The following is a 21,543-nucleotide window of genomic DNA, read 5'->3' on the forward strand; positions in this document are numbered from 1 at the left end:
AGGTGCTTCTAATTCTCAGGTCTTCAGACTTGAACTAGAAATACACTACCAGTTTTCCTGGGTCTCCAGCTAGCAGGTGGTAGATCACAGGACTTTTTAGTCTCCCTAATCACATGAAGTAATTACTTACAATAAATCTCTTTGTATATCTATGGCTATGTCTATATATCTATATTTTTCTATTTATAAATACATATTTCTATTTCTATTTCTCTGAAGAACCATGACTAACACTCATTTTTTTTCACATGATTAAAGATAGGCTCAAATTGCATATATCTTAGGGAACTCAGCTAGTTTAAGGTTGGCATTAGCACTCAAACAAATGTTTTTAGACTCTGAAATAATGATCCCTTCCATTGTAGTGTGGTGCTTCTCAATAAAAATGATACTCCCAGCTTTTAAGTCATGAAAGATTACATTTTTTTTTATAGATGGAGAGAGAATATATTTGAGAAAATTCACCAACACTCTGTCCCTTATGACTAAATATTCTATTTTCTCTGTGGGGAGCTGGGATTGGAAACTATAGTAAAGTAGAAAAATAACTGGATCCCCAAAAAAACTTTAACCTTGGCTTCCTCAGTCCCAAGCTGTAACTAATTGATAAATAACAGCCAGTAGTATCTTGGTGTTTTGACCCAGCAAAAAAGTGGAGAATAGAACAGTTATGCTAGTGAAATTTAAAAATTGAATTTATCTTTATATCATTTTTTGTTCTGTGTCATTTAGAATTCCTTACTTTAAAATGTAAATCCTTGTGGACAAAAGTTGGCTACTGTCAGAACTAAAACATTGAGTTTACAGAGCTCAAATTTGAGTTGCTACCCTGCTAACTTCTTGACTAAAAGTTTCCCATAAGGTCTAGCTCAAACAAAAATGTAAATACTTTCCACAGTGAAATCCTAATTTCTGACCTAAATGCAATTCACAGAACTCTCTGAGGCTTTTGTTCTTAAAAGACTCAAGCTAGGGTCAGCTGACATGGGAAGAAAATCCAACAGGGCGAAGACAGCTAAAAATGATTATATTAAAACTGACAGGGAGACACAGTAAAAAACAAACCAGAAACCTGGAAACGTCTTGGGAGTATTTTTCTAAGCTCTAAAACCAAATTATACTTTACTCTTTAAGGAAAATTAAACACAAGTTATATATATAATGTTTTACATTTTGTTTCTCAAAATGCTTTTTAAATATTTTAGTCTTCTAAAGTAGAGTATTTAAATGACCTATGGAAAACTTGGTCACCCAAACATAAACCACTAATGTATACCAGCTACTGAGGTAAACTAATTTGACTTTAATTGGTTAAATTAGTATTGATTTTCCTAAGTTAAAACCATTGATTAAAGGAGATAATGCAATTTCTTAAAAAAGCCTGAGGAAATTAGGATTCTTTTGTTTTGTTTTGTTTATTTATTTATTTATTTATTTATTTATTTATTTCTTTATTTTTTATTTTTGGAAATTAGAATTCTAAGGCAAAATTACACATACCAGGCGGTTTGGATTTGTTTTCCTGAAGTTGTTGGCTTTCTAATGCTTACTATTCTAGAATTTTCTTGTTGATTTCCTGAATAAAAATAATTTTTTTCCAGTTAAAATCAGGTTCTAAATAAAAAGTTGCTAGGTTCATGGTGGAAAAGAGAAAACTGTCTGTTGGACCAGATGACTTTATGATCCAAGTGTATCTACATGAGCATAGGTATGTATTTAATGTTTATATGTCTCTGTGTTATATTGTATATATGTATGTGTGTATATAGTGTTAAGATATGTTAAGATATCTAAGAAGCTTTCCCAAATATTTCCAAAGAGTAGAGATTATTTCCCATTATGGTACTCTTCTGCAGTGACTATAGGTGGGTGAGTTATAGTTACCCTTTACAACATGCTCCCTGGCTTATCTTCCTGGAGCCCCTCAAAGTATCTCACGACCTTGAGATCATGATCTGAACTGAAATCAAGAATCTGGTGCTTAACCCTGACTGAGTCACCCAGGAGCCCCAGATAATCTGCACTTTTTATGAGTTTTTCAGGTGATGATTTTGCATCCACCTCTCTAGCTGACTACAGAACAAAGTATGGGCTTCACCGCTTTATTTTTTATTTTTTAAGATTATTTATTTATTTATTCATAAGAGACACAGAAAGAGAGGCAGAGACACACAGGCAGAGGGAAGAGAAGCAGGCTCCATGCAAGGAGCCCGATGTGGGACTCGATCCTGGGAATCTGAGATCACACCCTGAGCCAAAGGCAGATGCTCAACCTCTGAGTCACACAGGCATCCCAGGCTTCACTACTTTAGAGAAAGATGTTATAATTAAAACTTATTCAAGAATTTCAGAAGAATCAAATTTCAGAATCTGACACAAATTCGAGAAGTTTTCGAGGAATAACCTCTAATAAGTAGTTCCAGAATTCAAGCCAGAAACATTACAGGTAAATTCATCACAATTTTAAGAACAGAAACAGGTTTTTATAAATGATTTTATAAACAAAGAAAATCATACAGGCCCTTTTAGATTTGTTCTATACAGTTATTAAAATCTTATCAAATTTCAGTAATTTCCTCTTTAATTCATATTTGATAAATAGCTACATTCCTATAGAAATACATTTAAAAGACAAAAATAAAAATGTCTGATCTTGATAGCAAGAACGATTTCAAATTTTCTAGAAAATAATCAACAAGAAACGTGTAAGACTCTATGAAGAAAGCATATATTTATGCCGAATGATAAAAAGATTAATACAATTAAGACTTTTCAAAGTAGTGGTAGTTGCCAGGGGCTGAGGTGGGGGTGGGGGGGGAAATGGGAAGACCATGGTCAGAGTATAGACTTTCATTCATTAAGATGAATAGGTTCTGGGGGGCTAATATACAAAATGGTGATTATAGTTAATAATACTATATCACATACTTGAAATTTGCTGAGTCAATCTTAAGTAGTTTCACCACATACAAAGAAATGGTATGTGTGTGAGGTGATGGATCTTCTAATTTATGATGTATATGTATGCTAGACCATTACATTGCACATCTTTTTAAAAATCACATTATATATATATAATTTTTAATTTTCCATCATATCTCAATAAATCTGGAAAAATTTTTTAAATAAAACAAATTTTTTTTTTTAAGTAGACATGGGAAGGGCGCCTGGGTGGCTCAGTCAGTTAAGCATCTGCCTTCAGCTCAGGTCATAATCCTGGGGTCCTGGGATCAAGCCCTGAGGGGGCTCCCTGCTCAGTGAGGAGTCTGCTTTTCCTTCACACTCTGCAGCTCCTCCTGATTGTGCTCTCTCTCTCTAATAGATAAATAAAATCTAAAAAAAAAAAAAAAATTAGACATGGGAAGAAAATCATAACAATTATAATTATAAGAAAATTATAACAATATTAGCCAGTATAAAAGTGTAAGAAAGGGGCTACCTGGCTCAGTTGGTAAATTATGCAACTCTGGGTCTCAGGGTTATGAGTTCAAGCCCCATGTTGAATGTAGAGCTTACATAAAAATAAAATCTTTAAAAAAAGAAGTGCAAGAAAGTACTTTAAAAACTCCAAAAAAAAAAAAAAAAAAAAAAAAAAACAACTCCAAAATAGGGATCCCTGGGTGGCGCAGCGGTTTAGTGCCTGCCTTTGGCCCAGGGCATGATCCTGGAGACCCGGGATTGAATCCCATGTCGGGCTCCGGGTGCATGGAGCCTGCTTCTCCCTCTGCCTATGTCTCTGCCTCTCTCTCTCTCTCTGTGTGACTATCATAAAAAAATAAATTAAAAAAAATTAAAAAACTCCAAAACATCAACATTTTTGTTATTGACAGGAAACAATATCATTGGACAGAAAAGAAAGTCCGAAAGAGGATTGAGTATACAATTAGAATTAATATAATTTAGAAATCTATAAATAATAAAAAACTATTATAGGATAACCACCATACTAATATGGATTCAATCAGTAAATGTCAAAATGGAGCTTTTGAGCACACAGAATGATTGCATACCATGCCATGAAATGTATTAGTGTATATTGAAATATTGATTTATAAACCCATGTTTCAGCTTTCAGGTTGATAAAATTCCTCAACAAAATATCAAATGTGTAACTAGATCATTACCTCAGATAGACCTTCTTTGTTGCCTGGAGAGTTAAATTTTTTTAGATAACAAACTGGATTATTCTCTTGAATTCTACTGGGTTTCAGTGGATTCTGTTGTATCATCCTCTTGTGAAGCACTGGCATCCCAAACTTAGCACAACCAAAATTGAACTTGTGATCCCCAATTGACTTTCAATTTTATCTTTGTCCTCAATTTTCCCACCTCAAAAATGCCACCCCATTGGCACAATTATCCGTGGCTCCGGTGAGTCTGTGATAACTGGCTGGCCATCATCCTTCCTATCCAATCTAATCTGAAGTTATGGTCGATGATCTCTGGAATGTTATTTTCATTAAATCTAAGATGTCCTCATGTAGAAGAAGCACAAGTATCATATGCACCATCATGAGAGATTAAAATTAAAAAGAAAGAACCCTGCTAACTAAACTACAGCACGTGTTAAATTTTAAAATATATCTTAATTTCAGAGATCTTAATACTTGCCAAATTCACAGCCATCACAGTAGCAAAAGTGATTGTCACTATCATGGATGGACAGGATAACCTCTGTAGATCTTTCACTCACCTTCTTACCTTACTGTAATGTGCCACACACAGCAGCTGGTCGTCTTTTAATATGCAAATCTGATCCTGTTTTCCTGTGTAAAAACTTTCACTGATTTTCAACTTAGAATATGATTTCTAAAATATTTTGACCACTGTCTGCAATACTGTGCATGATCTGGCCCCTGACTTTCCCAAGCACTTGGTAGAAGCCTCTCTGTTCCTTATTATGCCTCAACTTGTTAGCCTCCTTATTACCATGTCTCCATATTATTCCCTTGCCCTCTCATTCTACTCAACTTCTAATCTTGTTAATCTTTAGGGATTCAGCCTTCTCTGCCCTTTGGATTAGGTAAATGTCTCTTTAGAGTCAAGTGTTTTGGCACCATCTTTGTCACCTACATAGATTTATCACTGTACTTGCTGAATCATTGGATGATGCATATAATTAAATTTAAACTTTTATTGCATTGTCACACACATAACAAAAAGAAATAAAATGTAATGTACAGTTAAAGAGATTATCAAAAAGGGGAGTTGCCTGCATGGCTCAGTAGGCTAAGGGTGGGACTCTTGATCTCAGGTCAGGTCTTGATCTCATAGTCATAAGTTTGAGCCCCACTTTGGGCTCCACACTAGGTGTGGAGCTTAGTCAAAAAGAAAAAAAAAAGAAGATTATCAAAAAGGAGAGACTCCTGCAATTACCTGCCTCAAAAAAGAGAACATCAAAGGACGTGGAGGAGGGTCCACCCAACGTGTTGACCTTAATTGTTAAGTGCCCCCTGCTGCGCCCCCCCCACCCCCACCCCTGTGGCTTCAGTTACCCACTTATCATCTTTTTATACCATAGTGTAGATATGATTGTTTTGAACTTTTCTGTTTACAGTTTATTTTACTTTATTTGTAAAAAGATTTTATTTATTTATTTATTAATGAGAGACACATAGAGAGGCAGAGACACAGGCAGAGGGAGAAGCAGGCTCCATGCAGGGAGCCCAATGTGGAACTAGATCCCAGGACTTCAGGATCATTCCCTGGGCCAAAGGCAGGTGCTCAACCACTGAGCCATCTGGATGTTCCTATAGTTTATTTTATTTTGTGTTTATTTTTGCACTTAATGTTATTTTTGCATAATTTATCAGTTTTGTAAGTAGCCCTTCCTCACTGATGTAAAAACACTTATCTAATTTTCTATTTTTTAGGAAATTTGATGAAATATAAAAAATAAAACATTATATTGGTTAGGTATATAGCATAATGATTTGGTATTTGTATATATTGCAAATTATCACTACAATAAGTTAACGTCCGTCATAACAAATAATTACAATTTTTTCTTGTGATGAGCTCTACTCTCTTATCAACTTTCAAATGCACGACACAGCATTATTAACTACAGTTATGTCTTTAAAAAAAATATTTCCCTCCTCCACATCATGATATTCTCACACATGATGTTTGAGGGGGTTCCTTCTTTGCATTTACATTTAGTACTATAATTCATCTAATATTCAATTTTGATATCTTCATATACACTCCAGTGTCAGTCCAGTCATAAGTCATGTTTCCATACATATGGATCTGTTTCTGGGCTTTTTATTCTTTCTGGTTGGCCAATTTATCTAACATTGCTTCAATAGGGTACCCTTTATAAAAAAGATTTTATTTATTTATTCATGAGAGACACAGAGAGAGAGAGGAAGAGACAAGGCAGAGGGAGAAGCAGGCTCCCTGCAGGGAGCCTAATGAGGAACTTGCTCCTGGAACTCCAGGATCACACCCTGAGCTGAAGGCAGATGCTCAACCACTGAGTCACCCAGGTGTCCCTAGGACACTTACTTAAATACTGTATTTTCAAAAGGATATTTAGTAGAGAATCTGGTATACCTTAGACTTCTTCTTCAGGAGCATTTCTCTTTTTTGTTTTTTTAGATTTTCACATAAATTGTAGGTTGAGTTCATCAAGTTCTAAAAAAAAAAAAGAAAAAAACAGATTTTTGTGTAATGCATTTATTTGTTTATTATTTATCTTATTTTCTTGTGGGACTTTGTTTTAATTGATTGTGAGATGTATGAAAAAGCTTTAGAGATAATTTGCAGAAAGTAACAATTTTTAGGGTCTTACTATCTTCCCATTTGACATGACTTACATCTGACTTTAAAAGGTAGCCATGGATGCTAGAAATGCATTCTTATACCTTAACGTAATAAGGAATAATATGATTTGAGGTTAAGCTTCATTTCCTTTTAAGTCTAGTATATTCCTGGCTCATGCTTTCTTTAGGGCAGGGGTTGGCTAATTACAGACTATGGGGTCAAATATGACCTGGTGCATTTTATAAATAAGGTTTTATGAAATACATTGATATCCATCTATTTATATTGTCAGTGATTGCATTTCTGCTACAAAAGTAGGACTAAATAGTTGCTACAGATTGTACCACCCACAAAGCCATATTATCTGTATGGCTAGCTCTTTACAGAAAATACTTGCTTACCTCTGTTTTAGGATACAATGCTTTATGGTCTACACAAAGGATTTACTTCTTTGGTTTCCATCTGTACCCGCTAGGTCCTGGAGCCTGCTACCATCACTGCTTGGTATCTCATCTTCTCCTCTATTCAGGAAATGGCAGATGTCCTTGGAGAAAAGATGTCCCAATGCTAAGCTCAACTACTTGTGTTTTCTTCTCTTACTTCATTCTTTATGTTCTTATCATGCTGCATCATTTCTATGTCTTTGAAGACATTTTAAAAACACATTTTCCAGTATTTCTCATCATTCTTAGTGAAAAGGTTGGTACACATTACATAATATGCCATCAGTGTAGGCAGAATACTCTATACTTAAAAACATTTATATATCTGGGGGCACCTGTCTGGCTCAGTCGGGTAAGTGTTCAACTCTTGATTTTGGCTCAGGTCATGATCTCAGGGTCATGACTTCAAGCCCCATGTTGGGCTCTGCACTGAGCATGGAGCCAGCTTGAGTTCTCTCTCCTTCTCATTCTGCCCCTCCTTGCTCACAAGCTGTATAAATAAGTAAGTAAGTAAGTAAGTAAGTAAGTAAGTAAGTAAGTAAATAGATATTTTCAAAATCATATATGTCTATCTAGGACATCATCTTCATGAGGTTCAGAATTGTGTTCCTGTTCTTTTTAAAAATATATCTCTAGACTCTACTGTAGAATTAGCATTATGTTAAATAAATGGGTGTGGAGTCATATATATTGTAGATCTCAGGTGCATTCCTGACCTGGCTCTTGTTGCACAGAACATTACTTCCCCAAATTGAACTATCTTCCATCAGCGGAAGCAAGGACAGGCAAGAGCTTGATAAATATTATTTATAACATAAGATATTAAAAATTCTGAATTATAACAAAATGGTACTTTACGAGAAATGTAAAACTGAACTTTATTGGTTAAACACTTGAATTTATTAAACTGCTTATGGTTGTTAAAACTCAAGAACTTGCTTTAAAGTTTGGAGAAGTGCCTTTTCTCCTTCTGGGAATAGATCTTTCATATAAATAATAAGTGGGCTTAATGCTCCCCCTCAAAGAGAAGACCCAGATGTCTGTAGAATAGAGCTTTAGTTCCAAATAAGATTCATTTTTCCGAGGGCCTATAATTGTAACTCGAGAGCTTTTGAATTGATTCCATACTGAGATGAACAGAGGTTCTTAAATAGACTCTTTTTAAAGATTTTAATTTATATGAAGTGGTCATTCATGTTATAGGGTCAATTAGCCAATATATGATATAGAAGAAATACCACATGTACTATCACATTTTTAGGAAAGTTCTGAAGAATGTGGTATGATTTTGATGATGTACTAACATGGATCATCTAGTTATGCATATTAAAGACAATATAGTACAGATAATTCATGTAATTATTTATTACAAAATCACATTAATTTTAAACTTTTCTGTTTATATATGATCAGTACATTCAAATATAAGAAAAAGTCACAAAATTAAAAGTAGCCTAATTTTACCATTTGACTTTGACTCCTGAACTTAAAGAAACTGTACGTAACTGGTTTGCCTACGTTAGAGGGTTAGTGTTCCAGACCTCTTCCCCCTCCATTTCTTCTTTATTAGAGTATTGGTATGTATTAGGAAATGATCTAGCTTATGTGATCTCATGGCAGGTGAGAAAAGACCAGATCCTAAAGATTCCTGTAGTGTTCACTGGATCTTCCTGGGACTACTGTGGAGCTAGATTGATCTACCACTTGATCTTTTGAACGTGGAGGAGCAATCTCTTTGGCTAGTTGGATTGGTTATACTGGTTCCATTACTGCAGTTGAGATTTAGCCTCTGATCCAACATTCCTGCTCTCTACAAGCTTTCAGGTAGGCTGATACCTAGTTATCTCAATGTCACCTTGCTGGGCAAGCTGCAGTTCCCAGGATTCCCAGGATCCTTGTGTCCCAGGTACAAGGCTTATAGAACCATGGGTCCTACCTTACCTCCTTTACTAAATTTCCTTTTGCTGACCTTCATATTTCTTGTGGTGTCATCAAACGGTTTACTTATATATTCTTTGAACTAAAATTTTAAGTGCTTCCTATATATAAGTTGGTGACATTTGCATATAGCAAAACATCTTAGAAGCATGGACATTAAATGTTAATAGTGTCTGTGTATAATCTAGTTCATGTGGCTTTCATATTTTTTTTGCTTTTTTAAAACTCTATGTGATACTATTGTATTCCAAGAAAAGAGAAATAAGTGGAAAAAATGAGCCAAATGCTTTATGTGAAAGTTGACAAAGGACATAGCCTATATGGTAAGTGTGTGAAATGGTAATTTTATTAGAAAACCAAATAAGTGATAAATAAAATTAAAATATTTACCTTCTTACCTAACAAATCAGAACATATTATGCCCATTATTATTCTACTATAGGGATACATTTTTGAGGTTTGCATGAAAACAAATTGTAATGGCAATCCAAGATCAGAGAGGAGAAATGGTTTTGATTATTTTGGTACTCATTAGGAGTCATGTCTTTCTGCTTCAATTTGGAAGAGTTTCTTGGTCTCAGCTTGTATTTATTGCTTGACCTTGAGATTTGTGAAGACCACTGGTTAGTTATTTTTTTTAGAATGTTCTTGATTTGGAGTTTGCCTGAGGTTTACACAGGATTTGATAGAGGTTTCACATTTTTGAAGGCATACCACAGCAGTGATTGTGTCCTTGGGGCACCTGGGTGGCTCCGTCGGTGAAGCCTCTGATTTTGGCTCAGGTCATGATCCCAGGGTCATGGGATTAAGCCCCACATCATGTTCCCTGCTCAGTGAGGAGTCCACTTCTCTCTCCCTCTACCCCTACCCGCTGCTTCTGTTCTCTCTCTCTGTCAAATAAATAAATAAAATATACATTTTTAATTGTGATTGTGTCCTCATGCATCAAGAACCCCTTGTCATTTGTTCACCCCATTACTGATGTCATTAACTTTAATATTTTAGGAGCATATTTGAGAAGAGGTAGATATCTGATTCATCATCGGTTTTTACTAGGATATGTCAAATGATTTTCTGACCACATTGTTATTACTGCACTTATCAGTTAGCATTCTATTAGAGGGAAGAGTGTATCTCTCTTTTTCATTTATTTATTTTAGTATAGACTCATGTATTCCTATTTCATTTATTCCATGTGATATAATCCATTTACATCATTACTGTTACACTGAAATTATCCCAGACTCAGTGGGAGCTCCTTCAAGCTTATGTTTGTATACTAATGAGGCTTTCCTGTCATTCTCTGAGCAACTCTTTACCTTCTGGAGTAAGGAGCTGCTTCCAGGTTTATCAGGTATTTCCTACTCCAGTGCTGCAATAATTTCTCTATGAAGACAAGCTTACTTTAAGTGAATGATATTTGTAAATTACTGTGTGCCAGGTGTATTCATTGCTACTGGGGTGCTGTTACTTCCAGTCCCTCACAGTGGACAGAAATAAAAAATGCAGACTTTTACAATCACTTGTGGAGCTGAAGGACAGAGCAAGTACTATGCTTATGCCAGCAATCTAAGGTGTACCTGAAATGAAGCCAATTAATAAGATAACATTGCAAAATTGTGTGGAACCTATGAATTATTATCCTGAAATATCCTCTGACTTTACCTTTAAATATCTTCTAAACTATTCTCAACATAATAGTATTGATTATTCTCAGAGATAGATTCAAATTGCATAGAACGGTTTAATATTAAAAGAAGCACTAATAATTTTGGTATCTTCCTGTTTAGGTTAAATAGTTGTTCACATGGAATTGAATTTTATGACTCTTATTTGCTAGATTGTGGCACATCAGCCAATACTCAAAAATTAATATGAAAAGAATAGTTCTAAAACATCCTTTCCCTTTGTAGAATTTTATTTCAAAGGAAAGGTTTTCACACACTAAAAATTATCTTCTCTCTGGTTTGCTCTTCTTAAAAGCCAAATATATTTCTTTCTTTTTAATGAGAAATACTTCAGGAAGATGAATCCCAAAGAATGTATAGCTCCATATAAATAAAAATAACACATTTTCTGTCAAATATGAATTTATTTATTAACATATTTCTGAGAAGTTGCTTTCCTGAGAGAGACAGAATCCCTGGGCTCATAATTTATAAGACCGATAGTGTACAAAGGTATACTTAGAAAGCCATTATAGCACTGACATAAAATAATATTCTAGCACAAGTTTGTAATAAAGATCACACTAAAGAAAACAAGTATTCTGGTGTTCATTGTTTCAGAAAGTAGGAATGTTTGAACATTGTTTGAGGAAGTATAAAAAAATGAAATCTGAACATGGCTCAAAATATATCTTGAGAACATAGTTATTCATAACTCTTTAAATAAGATTACTTCTAGATTCTTGACGAAGAGCTGGAAGTTGGTGCTTTGTCTTGTTTGCCATAATGCAGAGCAACACTATAAAATAAAATATAAAATAAACTTTCTCTATTTCTGAGATATTGTTTGGATCTGACCAGAGGTCTTGGCAGAATGTTCATTTTCATATCAAATCTTAGGTAAGCAGTTCCATTACTTGAATGAATTTACATTTGTACTGAGTGTTTATTGGAAGACCCATCCATCCTTAAATGATATACTATCCTAACCAAATTAGTTTTGATTATGTGAGAAGGATGATTCTTGGTTTTTAGATTTTAAAATTAATATATTAATACATAATCATTTAAATAAAAGACACTATTTTTTAATATTTTATTTATTTGTTTATTTGAGAGACAGTGAGAGAGAGAGAGAGCACAAACAGCGGGAGGAGCAAAAGGAGAGGAAGAGACAAAGAATCTCAAGCAAACTCCCTGCTGAGTGTGGAGCCTGACTGGGGGCTCAATCCCAGGACCCTGAGAACATGACCTGAGCTGAAATCAGAGTCAGATGCTTTACCAACTGAGTCACTCAGGTGCCACAAAAGAAGGCCATTTAAATAAAACTTTTTTCTTCAGGAAATAGTTTATGGGACGCCTGGGTGGCTCAGTGGTTGAGCGTCTGCCTTTGGCTCGGGGCATGATCCCGGGATTCGGGATTGAGTCCCACATCAGGCTCCCTTCATGGAGCCTGCTTCTCCCTCTGCCTGTGTCTCTGCCTCTCTCTCTGTGTCTCTCATGAATAAATAAATAAAATCTTAAAAAAAATTAAAAAAAATAACCTCATTATACTCTGTGCCTATAATCCTAAAATATCTTTTCAATTATTCTTTTTTTTAAAATTTTTTATTGATTTATGATAGTCACAGAGAGAGAGAGAGAGAGAGAGAGAGAGAGAGGCAGAGACACAGGCAGAGGGAGAAGCAGGCTCCATGCACCGGGAGCCCGACGTGGGATTCGATCCTGGGTCTCCCGGATCGTGCCCTGGGCCAAAGGCAGGCGCTAAACTGCTGCGCCACCCAGGGATCCCCCCTAGATTTTATTTTTGATGGATCACCAATAGCATAATAACATGATTACTTACAACAATGTGGCAGATATTTTATTACCTGCAATAATATGTTTTCCTTATGTTGATTTGCATGTATATTCTAAAGGAATTGGTTAGAAAAATCCCCAGGAGCTGTGGCTAAGAGAACTGCCCCAGTTCTTATCTGGTTTTCTTCTTGTGTCAGATTTTTCTGATTGTCAAATCCTTCTGATAATCCAGGGTGTCTCCCACAAGCCTTTCCCTTCGTCATCTGTGCAGAGGTGCTGCATTTTCATAATTTTGAACTTGACTGAACTTAGTCTCCTTGTGCAGCTACTCATAGTTTAGGCATGAATTATCAGATGCCTTTTAAAATTGCCTTATTAAAAAAATAAAACAAAATAAATAAAATTACCATGTTAATAAGTTTTTTCCCAAATATTCATGTCGCTCACTCTTCTTTTTTTAAGATTTTATTTATTTATTTGAGAGAGAGAGAGAGAGAGAGAGAATGGGGAGGAAGGAGCAGAAGGAGAGTGAGAAGCAGATTCTGCACTGAGTGTGGAGCCTGACCTGGGGCTCAGTCCCACGACACTGAGATCATGACCTGAGCCAAAATCAAGTCAGATGCTCAACCTACTGGATCCTACTCACATCATTTACTCTTGATTCAACAATGGCTTGTCTTTCATTTGCACCCCAGCCCAAATACAACCCAGATTCTCTGTTGTGTCTGAGTCTTCACAGACGTTATCAGTGTTTTTTTTAAATTTGAGAACTGAGTTCTAATTGATTTTGTCTTTTTATTAGAAATCTGTTAAATTGTAACAGCTTAATTTCTCACACATCAATATTGTTGAACTCATTCAGTTCTCAAGTATTTGAAACATAGTTTTGGTGCTTACTTTTAGTAACAACAAACAAGCAACACTGGTTTTGTTGAGTTTCATTTTTCTTAGTAATAAAATGTTGCATTTGATCAGAACCTTGTTCTATTGATAGGATATTTCAGTGAGTATCATTACTCAGTGACAGTATTTGATGTTAGTTTTTCTTTTCTGCTAAAATTATTGGTTTCCTTTCTTGGCATCATAACCTTGCTCCCCCCTGCTGAGGTACCAATTGTATGTTGGATATCTATGATGTAGCCATTCAGTTTAGGGTACCAGGCACCATTGTACTTCACCCTGATCAGGTGTAACAATAATAACCTACAAGTAAGGTACATCTTGTTTAAGTACTATTGTAATCAAAGCCAAAATGAATATTTCTACTAGATTCTTTTTGAAATATGTAAACACAAAATTGAAATATGGAGAAAAAAGAATAAATAAATTTTCAGTAACTAAAGAGGATTGTGGTTCATCATATGCATATCATATATTTATGGATATTCACATCATACATATAGGTATATATAAGAATCATATTTAATTCTGAGTTGTGAAGAAGAAACTTTATATATTTAATAGGCATATAAATATCATTTAAAATTTACAGAAAATTTTGGTGTGTATATTAAATTCCAGAGAATTATAGCTTTTGAATTGAATTTTAATTTTAAATATTTCAGTTACTAGGCATCAGGTGTGGTGAAGTTATCAAATCTCATGTTATCTTCTCCATATCTGTAATATGAGGATATCAATAGCATACATCTCAAAGAGTTTTTGAAAGGTTTTTTTTTTAAAGTTTTTGCTAAAGTCCATAGTTAATGTACAGTGTAATATTAATGACAAGTGTACAATATAGTGATTCTATGTTACAATACAACTCCCAGTGCTCATCATGACAAGTGTACTCTTTCACCTCCATCATCTATTTCCCCCAGCCCCTCACCCACCTCCTCTCTGGTACCATCAGTTTGTTCACTGTACTTAAGAGTCTGTTTCTTGGGATCCCTGGGTGGCGCAGCGGTTTGGCGCCTGCCTTTGGCCCAGGGCGCGATCCTGGAGACCCGGGATCGAATCCCACGTCGGGCTCCCGGTGCATGGAACCTGCTTCTCCCTCTGCCTGTGTCTCTGCCTGTATCTATCTCTCTCTCTCTCACTGTGACTATCATAAATAAAAAAAAAAAAAAAAAAAGAGTCTGTTTCTTGGTTTGGCTCCCTTTCTCTTTTTCCCCCCCTCTGTTTGTTTGTTTTGTTTGCTCAATTCCACATATGAGTGAAATCATATGACATTTGTCTTTCTCTGACTGATTTACTCTACTTAGCATAATACTCTCTATCACCATCCATGTCATTGCAAATGGTAAGATTTCATTCTTTTTGTTGGCCAAGTAACATTCTAATATGTACATATACACACACACAAACACTTCTTTATCCATTCATCAGTCTGATGGACACTTGAGCTGTTTCCATAATTTGGCTATTGTAGATAATCCTGTTATAAACATTGTAAATAATGGGGGGATCCCTGGGTGGCTCAGTGGTTCAGCGCCTGCCTTTGGCCCAAGGTGTGATCCTGGAGTCCCGGGATCAATCCCACGTCAGGCTCCCAGCATGGAGCCTGCTTCTCCCTCTGCCTGTGTCTCTGCCTCTCTCTCTCTCTTGTCTATCATGATTAATAATAATAAAAAAAACCCCACAACATTGTTAAGTAATGCTGCAAAAGATACATTTAACCCTTTGAGTTAATATTTTTGTATTTTTTGGGTAAATACCTAGTAATGCAATTGCTGGATAATAAGGTGATTCTATTTTTAACTTTTTTGAGGAATATCCATACTATTTTCCATGTTAGTTGCACCAGCTTGCATTCCCATCAACAGTGCAAGAGGGTTCCCCTTTCTCCACATCCTCACCAACACCTCCTATTTCTTGTATTGTTGACTTTAACCATTCTGACAGGGGTGAGTTGCTATCTCATTGTGGTCGTGATTTGCATTTCTCTAATGATAAGCGATATTGAGTATCTTTTCATGTGTCTATTGGCCATTTGTATTTTTTTTTTTTTTGGAAAAATGCCTATTCGGGTCTTCTGCCCATTTTTCATTTTTTAAATTTTAATTTTTAAAAATATTTTTTTTAGTTATTCATTTGAGGGAAAGAGACACAGAGGGCACAAGCATGGGGAGAGACAGAGGGAGAGGGAGAAGCAGACTCCCCTCAGATCCCCCCATATCAATGGGGCTCGATCCCATGACCTAGAGATCATTACCTGAGCAAAGGTAGACACCCAACCACCTGAGCCACTTAGGCATCCCATTCGGCCCATTTTTAATTGGATTATTCATTAATAAATAATGAATGAAGTGTTTGTAATTGTCCACAAGATAGATAGTAAATGTTGTTATAATTATCACCATTATTAGTAGCAGTTATTATTGTAGAATAAGATGCGTGTATCCTCTTTTGCCCTAACAGCCTGTACAGATCATTGTCTAAGATGGTGGACTAACAGGAGGGTGTTGAACTAGTGATTTGTGAAGTATTTTACTTCCATCTGGGAACAAATGCCTCTTATCTTGTGGCGTACAGTTTTGTGTTTAAGAACAATTTTTCTTTTATTTTCTTTTATTTTCCATTGAGAGAGCAAGAATCATGACATAATTACATTCATACTGAAGCTTCCAGAATCCGGTGAGGGTGCCCAGAGATGTCAAAATTTCAGCCATGTTTATTTTTGTGCACAGACATGGAGGAAGTGTGTGAAATAGTTGCTGTGCCTTAATTCAGCTCTATGGGGCTGAGCTTTGGAGCAACCGCAAGTCCCCAAGGAAATGTCATTAGTCACTCTATGCCCAGTCCCAGGAAGATGGGATGGCAGTCTGCCATAGCATCTGTGCTCACTTTCCACTGAGTCACTCTGATCTCTCCTGAACTCACCCACTCTTCCCTAAAATCCTGCATTCACAATATGTGGTATACCGCAGAGCACTCCCTGAGTGAAATAAATAGAAATCTGTAAGCTAAAAATAATAGATTATATGATATGGTAATTGTCAGCCTACTCAATCTTCTCAGGCTGCTTTCTACAGCTTTTAAATGTGTGTGTGTGTGTGTGTGTGTGTGTGTGTGTGTGTATGTATGTAATTTTTTCTTCTATTGCCATCTGCTCTAGTCCAGTGAGAGCATTTCCTGCTGTGCCTCTCCTGCTCCTGCAAGTCCTCCCATGCCAACTCTCTGACATTCTTTTGGATCCTTTGGCATAGTCCTTTTTTATTCTCCACCACTGCTTCTCTCTTATTTCATGGCTTAGCATCACCAACCTATGCTCCCAACATAGCAGAGATGTCCAATCTTTTCAGGACTTGCTACTAGCATGATCTGATAGCTGCATCAACAAGCTTGTGTGTTGTTGAAAATAAAATGGTATTATTAGGCAAAAAAGCAAAACAGCAAACAAGAGCTAAGATAAAATTCCAAACCAAATGAAAGTAAAACTTAAATTTTTAACACACTGACATGTTCTTGAAGGTTTATTTGTCTCTCCTTTTATTAGAATGCAAGTTTCTGTGAGTAGAAACTTCCTTGTTCGTCATTGGTGCTTGGTAATGTATATATTTTTATAAGGAAAGAAATTATAAGAGACTATTTTATTCTTTTTTAAAAAGACTTACTTATTTATTCATGAGAGACACACAGAAAGAGAGAGAGGCAGAGACACAGGCAGAGGGAGAAGCAGGCTGCATGCAAGAAGCCTGATGTGGGAATCGATCCTGGGTCTCCAGAATCATATCCTGGGCTGAAGGCAGGAGCTAAACCGCTGAGCCAGGCAGGTGTCCCCGAGACTATTTTATTCTATTTTTTTTTTGGTATTTTTTTTATTGGAGTTCGATTTGCCAATATATAGCATAACACCCAGTGCTCATCCCATCAAGAGCCCCCCTCAGTGCCCATCACCCAGTCACCCCAACCCCCACCCACTTCCTCTTCCACTACCCCTTGTTCCTTTCCCAGAGTTAGGAGTCTCTCATGTTCTGTATCCTTCTCTGATATTTTCCACTCATTTTCTCTCCTTTCCCCTTTATTCCCTTTACCTAATTTTTATATTCCCCAAATGAACGAGACCAAATAATGTTTGTCCTTCTCCAATTGACTTACCTCACTCAGCATAATACCCTCCAGTTCCATCCACGTTGAAGCAAATGGTGGGTATTTGTCATTTCTAATGGCTGAGGAATACTGTATACATAGACCACATCTTCTTTATCCATCATCTTTCGATGGACACCGAGGCTCCTTCCACAGTTTGGCTATCGTGGATATTGCTGCTAGAAACATCGGGGTGCAGGTGTCCCGGCATTTCATTGCATCTGTATCTTTGGGGTAAATCCCCAGTAGGGCAATTGCTGGGTTGTAGGGCAGGTCTATTTTTCACTCTTTGAGGAACCTCCACACAGTTTTCCAGAGTGGCTGCACCAGTTCACATTCCCACCAACGGTGCAAGAGGGTTCCCCTTTCTCCACATCCTCTCCAACATTTGTTGTTTCCTGTCTTGCTAATTTCCCCCATTCTCACTGGTGTGAGGTGGTATCTCATTGTGGTTTTGATTTGTATTTCCCTGATGGCAAGTGATGCAGAGCATTTTCTCATGTGCTTCTTGGCCATGTGTATGTCTTCTTTGGTGAAATTTCTGTTCCTGTCTTCTGCCCATTTCATGATTGGACTGTTTGTTTCTTGGGTGTGGAGTTTAAGAAGTTCTTTATAGATCTTGGCTACCTGCCCTTTATCTGATAGGTCATTTGCAAATATCTTCTCCCATTCTGTAGGTTGTCCTTTAGTTTTGTTGACTGTTTCTTTTGCTGTGCAGAAGCTTTTTATCTTAAGTCCCAATAGTTCATTTTTCCCTTGCTTTCATAGATATATCTTGCAAGAAGTTGCTGTGGCCATGTTCAAAAAGGGTGTTGTCTCTAGGATTTTGGTGGATTCTTGTCTCACATTTAGATCTTTCATCTAATTTGAGGTTTATCTTTGTGTATGGTGTAAGAGAATGGTCTAGTTCATTCTTCTGCATGTGGATGTCCAATTTTCCCAGCACCACTTATTGAAGAGACTGTCCTTTTTCCAGTGGATAGTCTTTCCTGCTTTGTCGAATATTAGTTGACCATAGAGTTGAGGGCCCATTTCTGGGTTCTCTATTCTGTTCCATTGATTAATGTGTCTGTTTTTGTGCCAGTATCATACTGTCTTGATGATCATCGCTTTGTAATACAACCTGAAATCTGGCATTGTGATGCCCCCTGCTCTGGTTTTCTTTTTCTTTTCTTTTTCCTGGCTATTCAGGGTCTTTTCTGATTCCACACAAATCTTAAGATGGTTTGTTCCAATTCTCTGAAGAAAGTCCTTGGTATTTTGATAGGAATTGCATTAATTGTATAAATTGCCCTGGGTAGCATTGACATTTTCACAATATTAATTCTTCCAATCCTTGAGCATGGAATATTTTTCAATCTCTCCATCTTCCTCAATTTCTTTCAGAAGTGTTCTATAGTTTTAGGGTATAGATTATTTAGCTCTTTGGTTAAGTTTATTCCCAGGTATCTTATGCTTTTGGGTGCAATTGTTAATGGGATTGACTCCTTAATTTCTCTTTCTTCAGTCTCATTGTTAGTGTATAGAAATGCCACTGATGTCTGGGCATTGAATTTGTATCCTGCCACATTGCTGAATTGCTGTATAAGTTCTAGCAATCTTGGGATGGAGTCTTTTGGATTTTCTATGTACGGTACCATGTCATCTGCAAAGAGGGAGAGTTTGACTTCTTCTTTGCTAATTTGAATGCCTTTTATTTCTTTTCGGTTGCCTGATTGCTGAGGCTAGGACTTCTAGTACTATGGTGAATAGCAGTGGTGAGATTGGACATCCCTGTCGTGTTCCTGATCTTAGGGGAAAGGCTCCCAGTGTTTCCCCATTGAGAATGACATTTGTGTGGGCTTTTCATAGATGGGTTTTATGATGCTGAGGAATGTTCCCTCTCTCCCGACACCCTGAAGAGTTTTGATCGGGAATGGATGCTGTATTTTGTCAAATGCTTTCTCTGCATCTATCTTGAGAGGATCATATGGTTCTTGTTTTTTCTCTTGTTGATATAATCTATCACGTTGATTGCTTTATGAGTGTTGAACCAGCCTTGCATCCCGGGGATAAATCCCACTTGGTCATGGTGAGTAATCTTCTTAATGTACTGTTAGATCTTATTGGCTAGTATCTTGTTGAGAATTTTTGTATTTGAGTTCATGAGGGATATTGGTCTACAATTCTCCATTTTGATGGGGTCTTTGGTTTTGGAATTAAGGTGATGCTGGCCTCATAGAATGAGTTTGGAAGTATTTCATCCCTTTCTATCTTTTGGAACAGCTTTAGTAGAATGGGTATTGTTTCTTCTTTAAACGTTTGATAGAATTCCCCTGGGAAGCCATCTGGCCCTGGACTCTTGTGTCTTGGGAGGTTTTGGATGACTGCTTCAATTTCCTCCCTGGTTATTGGCCTGTTCAGGTTTTGTATTTCTTCCTGTTCTAGTTTTGGTAGTTTGTGGCTTTCCAGAAATGCATCCATTTCTTCTAGATTGCCTAATTTATTGGCATATAGCTGCTCATAATATGTTTTTAAAATCATTTGTATTTCCGTGGTATTCGTTGTGATCTCTCCTTTTTCATTTGTGATTTTATTAATTTGAGTCTTTTCTCTTTTGTTTTTAATAAGGCTGGCTAATGGTTTCTCTATGTTATGAATTCTTTCAAAGAACCAACTCCTGGTTTTGTTAATCTGTGCTTCAGTTCTTCTGGTCTCTATTTCATTGAGTTCTGCTTGAATCTTTCTTAACTCTCTTCTTCTGCTTGGTGTAGGTTTTATTTGCTATTCTTTCTCCAGTTCCTTAAGGTGCAAAGTTAGCTTGTGTATTTGAGTTTTTCCCAATTGTTTGAGGGGTGCTTGTATTGTGATATATTTCCCTCTCAGGACTGCTTTTGTTGTATCCCAAAGATTTTGAACTGTTGTATCTTCATTCTCATTAGTTTCCATGAATCTTTTTAATTCTTCTCTAATTTCCTGGTTGACCCTTCCATCTTTTAGCAGGATGGTCTTTAACCTCCACGTGTTTGAATTTCTTCCAAATTTCTTCTTGTGATTGAGTTCAACTTTCAAGGCATTATGGTCTGAAAATATGCAGGGGACAATCCCAATCTTTTGGTGTCAGTTGAAACCTTATTTGTGACCCAGTATGTGGTCTATTCTGGAGAAAGTTCCACGTGCACTTGAGGAGAATGTGTATTCAGTTGTGTTTGGATGTAAAGTTCTGTAGATATCTGTGAAATCCATCTGGTCCAGTGTATCATTTAAAGCTCTCGTTTCTTTGGAGATGTTATGCTTAGAAGATTTGTCATTTGCATAAAGTGCCATGTTGAAGTCTCCCACTACTAGTGTATTATTAGCTAAGTATGTCTTTACTTTGGTTATTGATTGATTGATATACTTGGCAGCTCCCACATTCGGGGCATAAATATTCATGATTGTTAGATCCTCTTGTTGGATAGATCCTTTAAGTATGATATTGTCCCTCTTCATCTTGTACTATAGTCTTGGGATAACCTTTAATTTATCTGATATGAGAATTGCTACCCCAGCTTTCTTTTGAGGACCATTTGAATGGTAAATGGTTCTCCAATCTTTCATTTTCAGGCTATAGGTGTCCTTAGGTCTAAAATGAGTCTCTTGTAGGCAGCAAATAGATGGCTTTTGTTTTTTTATTTAGTCAGATACCCTGCCTCTTTTGATGGGATATTTTAGCCCATTCATGTTCAGAGTTACTATTGAAAGATATGAATTTAGTGTCATCATAATATCTATTCAGTCCCTGCTTTTGTGGATTATTTATTTGGGCATCCTCTTTCTTTTACAGAATCCCCCGTAATATTTCCTGCAGAACTGATTTAGTGGTCACATATTCTTTCATTTTCTGCCTATCTTGGAAGCTCTTTATCTCTCCT

The 21,543-nt window shown here is 36.4% G+C and overlaps 1 long non-coding RNA gene across 1 annotated transcript; it reads right to left on the reverse strand.

Moving 5' to 3' along the window:
• Positions 1-2,156: 2,156 nt before the first annotated feature.
• Positions 2,157-7,627, reverse strand: LOC118354440 (uncharacterized). Its single transcript, XR_004814882.2, has 3 exons — positions 7,170-7,627; positions 6,559-6,639; positions 2,157-2,306 (listed from the first exon to the last, which is right to left on the reverse strand). It is a non-coding gene; the product is annotated as an uncharacterized LOC118354440 (long non-coding RNA).
• Between the last annotated feature and the right edge of the window lie 13,916 nt (positions 7,628-21,543).

The sequence above is a fragment of the Canis lupus genome, chromosome 4 (assembly GCF_003254725.2).
Source record: "Canis lupus dingo isolate Sandy chromosome 4, ASM325472v2, whole genome shotgun sequence".
Taxonomy (NCBI): Eukaryota; Metazoa; Chordata; class Mammalia; order Carnivora; family Canidae; genus Canis; species Canis lupus.